Genomic DNA, 8,199 nt, shown 5'->3' with positions numbered 1-8,199 from the left:
TAGGTATGGGCAATGAATGCTGATCTCAGCAGCAATGTCCACATACTGTGAATAAACAAATTTTTCAAAATCTACAAATTACCACAAGATTAATGATTGGTGGATGTACATTAGCCAGAACACTTTTCTAAATAGTGCCATGGGATGTTTTACATCTACCTAATAGGGCAGTTAGTGCTTCAGTTCAACATTGTATCCATCCAAAAGATGACACCTCTGATAATGCAGCACTCTCTCCATACAGTTTCAAACTATACTATTTACTCAAATCTGAGACACAAGAAGCTTATCACTAAAATTCGACACCTTAATCTGAATGATTATCGGCTCCAATCTGCCGATCTAACTAAATGTGTAAGAGGCGTTATTTCAAAGAAGAGCAAGGCCTTATGCCCATGGCCCTAATCACTATTTATCCTTCAGCTGGCATTATGACATAGAAGCATCTGGTCATTATCATATTTACTGTTTGACAGATCCGTGAAGACTATGAGAAATCATGTGGTCTTAACACATACTATAAATATTACTTTTTTCTCTCGTTAACTGTTCCTTGATAAATTCCTCTGTCCACATTCCTTTGTTCCTGTGAGGGTGAAGAGCAAGGTTGGCAGGAATAGGGAACCCTGGACGACAAGAGGATTTGACTAGAAAAAAGGTGTTGCTCAAGTACAGTAAGCTGGGATCAAGGGAATCCCTGGAGGTATGTAGGGGATACAGGAGTTTACTCAAGAAGGAAATCAGGAGGGCAAAAAGGGGATACCAGATAGCCTTGGCTGAGAAGATTAGGGTAAATCCAAAGAGGTTCTTGAAGTATATTAAAAGAAAAAGAATAACTAGAGAGAGAATTGGATCTCTCAAGGACCAAAGTGGACATGTATATGTAAAACTACAGGAGATGGGCAAGGTTATCAATGAATATTTCTCCTCTGTGTTTACCATGAAAAAAGACATGAGGACTTGTGAACTTAGGGAAGTTAGTGGTCATATCTTGGGGACAGTCTACATCACAGTAGAAGAGGTGTTGGATGTATTAGAATGCATGAAAACAGATAAATCTCCTGGTCCTTACCAGATATATCGACGAACACTGCAGGAAGCTAGAGAAGAAATTGCGGGGGCCCTGATAGTTTTGCATCATCGTTAGGTCCCAGCAGACTGGAGGGTAACGAATGTTGTGCCCTTATTCAAGAAGGGCTGCAAAGAAAAAGCTGGGAACTATAGACCAGTAAGCCTAACATCTCTGGTAGATAAGTTACTTGAGAAGATAAGATATACATGCATTTGGAATGACAGTGTTTGATTAGGAATAGTCAGCATGTCTTTGTGTGTGGGAGATAATGCCTCATAAATTTGGGAGTTCTTTGATGAAGTGACCAGGAAGGTGACGAAAGCAGGGTGGTAGACGTAGCTTATATAGATTTCAGCAAGGCCCATTGCTGTTTGTTTTCTATAACAATGATTTGGATGGAAATGCATGATTCGTAAGTTTCCAGATGACATTAAATAGGCGGTATCATGGACAGTGAGAAAGATTATTAGAAATTGCAGCAGGACCTTGATCAGCTGGGGAAGTGGGCTGAGAAATGGCAAATGGAGTTTAATATAGATGTGTGAGGTCTTGCATTTTGGAAAGTCAAATCAAGTTAGGAGTTTCATGGTGAATGGTAGGGCCTTAATGAGTGTGGCGGAACAGCAGGATCTCGGAGTTTAGGTGTACGGTTCTCTGAAAGTGGAGTCACAAATAAAAAGGGCAGTGAAGAAGGCTATTGGCACACTGGCCTTCATCAGTCAGGGCATTGAGTATAGAAGCTGGGAAGTCATGCTGCAGTTGTACAGGATGTTAGTGAGGCCACACTTGGGGTATTGTCTCCAGTTTTGGTCACCTTGCTACAGAAAGCTTGTTATTAAATGGACAAGAGTGCAGAAGAAATTTGCAAGGATGTTGCCAGGACTCAACTGTCTGAGTTATAAGGACAGGTTGGACAAGTATGACTTCTTTCTTTACAGTATAGCAGCCTGAGGGGAGATCTTATAGAAATGTATAAGATCATGAGAGGCATGGATAGGGTGAATACACTCAGTCTTTTTTCCAAAGTTTAAGGTTAGCAGGGAAGCATAAAAGGGAACCTGAGGGACAAAAATTTTACTCACAGGGTGGTAGGCATATGGAATGATTTGCCAGCAGAAGTGGTTGAGACAGGTACATTAACAACATTTAAAAGGCATTTGGACAAATATATGGATAGGAAAGTTTAGAATGATATGGGCCAAGTGCAGGGAAATGGGGTTAGTGTGGATGGACATTTTGGTCGGCATAGACCAGTTTAGGCCTAAAGGCCTGTCTCCATGCTATAGGACTCTATAACTCTATGACACATTCCCTTTAATGGCAGCTGTCTTTTTAAACTCTCACATTACAATCCCTACTGTCCTGTTGTGCAGCCTCTGAAAAAATGTGTGATTATATCATAACATGTGGGTGGCATGGTGGCTCAGTGGTTAGCATTGCTGCTGCACAGTGCCAGGGACTGAGCTCCAGTTCTCGCCTTGGATGACTGTCTGTGTGGAGTTTGCACATTCTCTCCGTGTCTGCATGGGTTTCCTCTGGCTGCTCTGGTTTCCTCCCACAGTCCAAAGATGTGCAGGTTAGGTGAATTAGACGTGCTAAATTGGCCATTGTGTTCAGAGATGTATAGACTAGGGGCATTAGTCGGGGATACTCTTCGGAGGGTCAACTTCGACTTGTTGAGCCAGATGGCTTGTTTCAACACTGTAGGGATTCTATGATCTATGTTTGTGCAGGCAGTTTCTATATAGAAGTGGACATAGGAACTTACACATCAGTAAGCCTAACATCTCTAGTAGATAAATTACTTGAGAAGATTCTGAGATAAGATTTACGTGCATTTGGAAGACAGTGCTTGATTAGGAATAGTCAGCATGGCTTTGTGTGTAAGTGGGAGATCATGCCTCATAAATTTATTAGAATTCTTTGATGAAGTGACCAGGAAGGTGATGAGAGCAGGGTGTTGGATATAGTCTGCATGGATTTCAGCAAGGCCTTTGCCAAGTCTGGTCCCATTGCTGTTTGTTATCTATATCAATGATTTGGATGGAAATGCATGATTAGTAAGTTTGCAGATGACACTAAAATAGGCGGTATCATGGACAGTGAGGAAGATTATCAGAAATTGCAGCAGGACCTTGATCAGCTGGGGAGGTGGGTTGAGAAATGGCAAATGGAGTTTAATAAAGATAAGTGTGAGGTTTTTATATAGGAGTGGACATAGGAGTTTAAGAAGGAAGTATAAATAATGAGAGCAGAATTGATTACTTTAGAATAAGTGATTTTTGTTTACATACCCTGGTGTAGCTAACCCTTGATCGCTAACCTTCCGGACTCTCCAAAGTCTTTCCACCACCTACAATGCACAAGTCAAGAGGATGATTTGCTCCCCACTGGCCTACATGAGTGCAGCTCCAATAGCACTCAAGAAGCTCTACACTATCCAAGACAAAGCAGCCTGCTTGGAATGCATCCCGTGTAATACTTTGAACAATCCTTGCTTTTACCATTGATACACAGTGGCAGCAGTGTGCACCATCCACAAGATACACTGCAGAAATTCACCAAGCCTCCTTTGACAGCATTTTCCAAAGCTGTAATCTTTACCACCAGGGACAAGGGCTGCAGATAAAAGGGAGCACTGCCACATACAAGATCCCCATCTAAGGCCATAGCACCTGACTTGGAAATACATTGCCCTGCCTTCACTGTCATTTGTTCAAATTTCCTTACAGCACCTGTGGGTGCATTTGCACCCCACTGAGCTGCAGTGGTCCCAGAAGGGGGCTCAATACTGCCTCTTCAATTACAGAAGGACAATAAGTGCCAACCCAGCCACCAATTCCCACCTCCCGTGAATGAATGAAGAGGAAAACTACTTCATCTTGGGACTAGATGTTTAAAATCAAATGTATCAATTGATATTAAATGAAGATGAGGCACACATGGACGTGTGTGTGTGTTTATTAAGATGCCACACAGAGTTCAAAGATGTGCAGGTAAGGTGGATTGGCCTATAGTGTCCAGGATATACAGGTTTGGTGGATTAGCAGGGTTCCAGGGATAGGGTGGGGTGGGAGAGAGGTGGAGCATGATGGGTGGGATGCTTTCGTCTCCATTAACAGCTATTCACCACGTCTTCACAGATGCTGACGGATCTTTGTTTTTGTTTACGCTCTTTGGCGGGTAGGTGCAGACTTGATGGGCTGAATGCCCCCTTTCAGCACGGCAAAGATTCTATGCAATTAGGAGGGCAAAAAGAGGATGCATGATGGAATAATGGCAGGTCAATAAAGGAAAACCCCAGGTTAGCTCGAAAGCAAAACTGCATTTGCCATATAGAAAGCAAAAGAGCTGTTGTAAATCAGAAACAAAAACTGAAATTACTGGAAAAGCTCAGCAGATCTGGCAGCCTCTGCTAAGAGAAATCAGTGTGTGTTGCTGGAAAAGCAGAGCAGGTCAAGGCAGCATCCGCTGCTCCTCGGATGCTGCCTGACCTGCTCTGCTTTTCCAGCAACTCACTATCAACTCTGATCTCCAGCATCTCCTAAGAGAAATCAGAGATAATGTTTCCAGTTCAGTGACCCTTCCACAGAACAGTGCCTTTGCCATTTCTGGTTAACCTGCTGTCATAACTATAAAAACAGGATCATCTAGTCCTGAAGAAGCGTTATATCCGAAACGTCGACTTCTCCAGCTCCTGATGCTGCCAGGCTTACTGTTTTCTTCCAACCTGCTCGACTACTTTGGGATTCCAGCATCTGCAGTTTTTGTTTTGTCTCTAACCCAGCTGTCATAAGGATGGCCAGTAATTCTGCAAACTGCTTCCAACTTGCCCTTGTGTTGCTCCCATTCCAATTTGCACAAACAGCTCTAAAGCGGAGAGGCGGAGGCGGCCTGACCTACCCTCCCTCCTGTGAGGGAGGGACACTCCTGGAGCGCGTAAAAAGCATCTGAAAACAATCTCTGGTTGAAAGCATGCTCGCGTCCAAACAGCAACCGGGGACTCAGGCAGCTCATTGGAAAATCTGCCCACCCCCCCAGCAACACACACACAAAAACACGCACACACCAAAAATCAAATCGATACCAACAATTTCACAATTAAACTTTAGTCGGGGGGGGGGGGAGAGAGGGGGGTGTGGGTGACTGGTTTGGATACAGTAATTTCACAGCCCCCGTTCAGTTAAGCAGCCAAGCGGACTCGAGTTAATAATAAAAACACACACAAACACACAAAACTTGCAGAGGGCAAAGCGGAGGAAAAGTAAAAGGATATACCCGCGCCACTGAACCTTAGACAACAGGTCAGTTCATCAAACTGCGTACAAAACCCGGTGCTGCCGTGTCAAGTACACGAAAGAATCGCGCCATCGATCCGTTCTGGTCGGGATTTTAACAGGGGGCGGGGGGGGGGGGGGGGGAGTTGGTAAGTGACTCGTATTATGAGGTTTCCCTTTATATATATCCCTATCCCCCCGCCCTCCTTCCCCTCCCCACGGCGTTATGATTGACAAGAGTGGAGCTATCCGGCCTGAGACTGCAGCGAATGCACTAAGGCGTGAAATGAATTGTTGAATTTCCAGCGTGGCCCGGTTTATCTTCCTGTTTGCAGTAAATCCCCTGGGGATCATGGGGGGGTCAAATCCACCCATATGTAAGATATTTAAATAAAGACTGGGACAAAAAAAAATACAGGCGTACAATCAACGGCACAACGGAGAGATAGAGTGAGAGAGACAGGGAGAGAACCGTAATCATTTGCAATCAACAGCGCGTTTGGGAAGGTCTCCTTTCTGGAATACCAATCAATGTATTTCACACACACACACACTTCTCCACGCTAAGTGACTGAATGCCTGGCCCGGCAAGCATTAGAAACCTCAACTTTTTATCCACCTCTCGGCTCTGCTTGACACATTCCACCTTCAGCAGTGTGTGTGAGTGAGAGAAAGAAAGAGACAGAGGAGGGAAGTGAATCCCAAACGTTTGCGGGCGTTCGCTGTGTGAGTTTTTTTTTAAATTCTCCCCAACGTGTACATCTGAAAGACTGAGATAGTTTTATTTCTCTGGCCGAACACTCTGGCTCGAGAGCGGATCTCTGTTTTCCTCCCAGACTCTCTCTTGTGTGTATCTTATCTGAGGCGATTTCTTTCATGCAACCATGTCAGTATTGGATGTGCTAATTTGGAATTGATCGTTTCCTGGATAGCGGCGAGGGAGCTACCTGTATTGTTTATCTTTAAACAAAAAACAGAAACCTCTGCCTGATTTGTCACTCAAGAGAAAAAAAAAACCCTTGTTGCAGATATTTTGCCTCAGTGTCTAGTGCGCTTTGAACCTTGCATCGGGCTACCTTGTCAGAGGCTGCTTGAGATTTTTTTTTCAATATTTTATCGCTGTCTCCTGGGGTCGGATACGCTCAGATCCAGGAGTTCTGGATGTCATGCAGTCTCTGATCTCTCCGGTGACAAAGGCTATTCTAGTTGCGCTGTTTATTTTCGCCATCCTGCTAATTCTTTACGTGATCCTCTGGTACATCTGTCGTGATGTGGATTGTGATCACGGTATCTGATTCGGAAGGCGAAGCACGCTGAGGACGAACTGACATTGAACAGCGAGGGAAGAAACTGACGGAACGGTGAGTACACTAACCGAACCTCCCCCCTCCCCAACCCACCCCCTACAACCACAACCACCTCACTCCCATTCTTCCCACTAACCTATTTTAAAAACATAAAATACGCAGCTCAAACAACGAAACGTAAACAGTCCTCCTTGTTTTGGACAATGCGACTAAACAACCGGTTGATGTTAGTAAACCAGGCTACATCTGCGACAGACAACACCCCCCCACCCCTCACCCCACCCTCCGCACCCTTAGGTGTTGATAAATGATTTATCGCACCCTATAATCAGAATGCAGTGAGCCTCAGAAATGTGCAAAATATTATTGTACGGTTTATCGCTAAGACAGAGTGAGAGATGAACTCGCTACTTTCTCTCAGAAGACGGAGAACTTTCCTTGGAGCAATTTGTTTACGTTGTATTTAAAATAAAACCCAAAAGAATTGCGGATAGAGTCATAGAGATGCACAGCACGGGAACTGACCGTTCCGTCCAAATCGTTCATGCCAACCAGATACAGGTATCCTAAATTAATCTAGTCCCATTTCCCAGCATTTGGCCAAAGCTTTCCTTTTTATATACCCGTCCAGATGCCTTTTAAATGTTGTACTTGTATCGGATGCTGGAAATCAGAAACTAAAACAGAAGTTGCTGGTAAAGCTCAGCAGGTCTGGCAGCGTCGATGGAGAGAAGTCAGAGTTCATGTTTCGGGTCCAGTAACCCTTCCTCACAACTCTGATTTCTTCCCACAGACGCTGCCAGGCTTGAGCAGCAACTTCTGCTTTATTCTGTTTTTATTTTGTTGGTTGTGGTTAGGGGCGAAATTCAGAATGTTTCTGGGTGTCACTCTTAAATTTGCAGGGGGGGGGGGGGGGGGTCAGTACTCCGTGGATCCCAGAGCATGGCTGGAACTAAGTCACTTTTTCCAATGGCGGTGACTTGTGGTGCACTTGTAGTCTCCCTATCCCTAGAGCGGGAGGCCTAGGTTCAAGACCAGCCTTCTCCAGAGGTGTGTAGTCACATCTTTGAACACGCTGATTGGAGAATATCGTGTAGGGCAGAAGCTTGCTCTCTAGCATCTGCAGTCCTCATGATCTTCTACTCGTGGTAGTCTCCTTACCTCTGGAGCAGGAGACCCAGTTTAAAGTCCCATCTGCTCCAGAGGTGTGCCCTAACATCTTTGAACAGGTTGATTGCAATTAAAGGAGGCTACAGTGGTGTTCAAAGACTTAATCCTTACTTTCAAACAATTTCATTAATAAAACCTAACACCGCATCCAGATCAACTTCTTGCACAAATTGAGACTGCAGTCTTGGGCTCCAACAACAACAAAAAAGTATTATAGAAACTCATGTCTACTTTGACTCAAACAGTACGAAACAGTGAAGCAGGCGAAAGGCCAGAGGTTTAACATTTTCCTCACGTTTGCTTCCATCGCCTTTATGTTTTCTCTCTCTTGAGCTTTACAAATTCCGATCCATCACAAATTGAATTTCATTTT

The 8,199-nt window shown here is 44.3% G+C and overlaps 1 protein-coding gene across 2 annotated transcripts in view; it reads left to right on the top strand.

Annotated features, from left to right (window-relative positions):
- The first annotated feature begins 5,830 nt into the window (after positions 1-5,830).
- LOC122550920 (E3 SUMO-protein ligase ZBED1-like) overlaps positions 5,831-8,199 on the top strand; it is an 82,048-nt gene continuing 79,679 nt past the window's right edge. For both annotated transcript variants that reach the window (XM_043692375.2, XM_043692374.2), the window contains exon 1: positions 5,831-6,710. The gene's annotated coding sequence lies outside the window, so the exon portion shown is untranslated. The remainder of the gene's footprint in view (positions 6,711-8,199) is intronic.

Source organism: Chiloscyllium plagiosum, unplaced genomic scaffold (assembly GCF_037043375.1).
Source record: "Chiloscyllium plagiosum isolate Xiang-an unplaced genomic scaffold, Cpla_swu_hap1 HiC_scaffold_6, whole genome shotgun sequence".
Classification (NCBI taxonomy): domain Eukaryota; kingdom Metazoa; phylum Chordata; class Chondrichthyes; order Orectolobiformes; family Hemiscylliidae; genus Chiloscyllium; species Chiloscyllium plagiosum.
The sequence above is the reverse complement of the archived record's forward strand: the minus strand, read 5'-3'. Positions and strand labels throughout refer to the sequence as shown.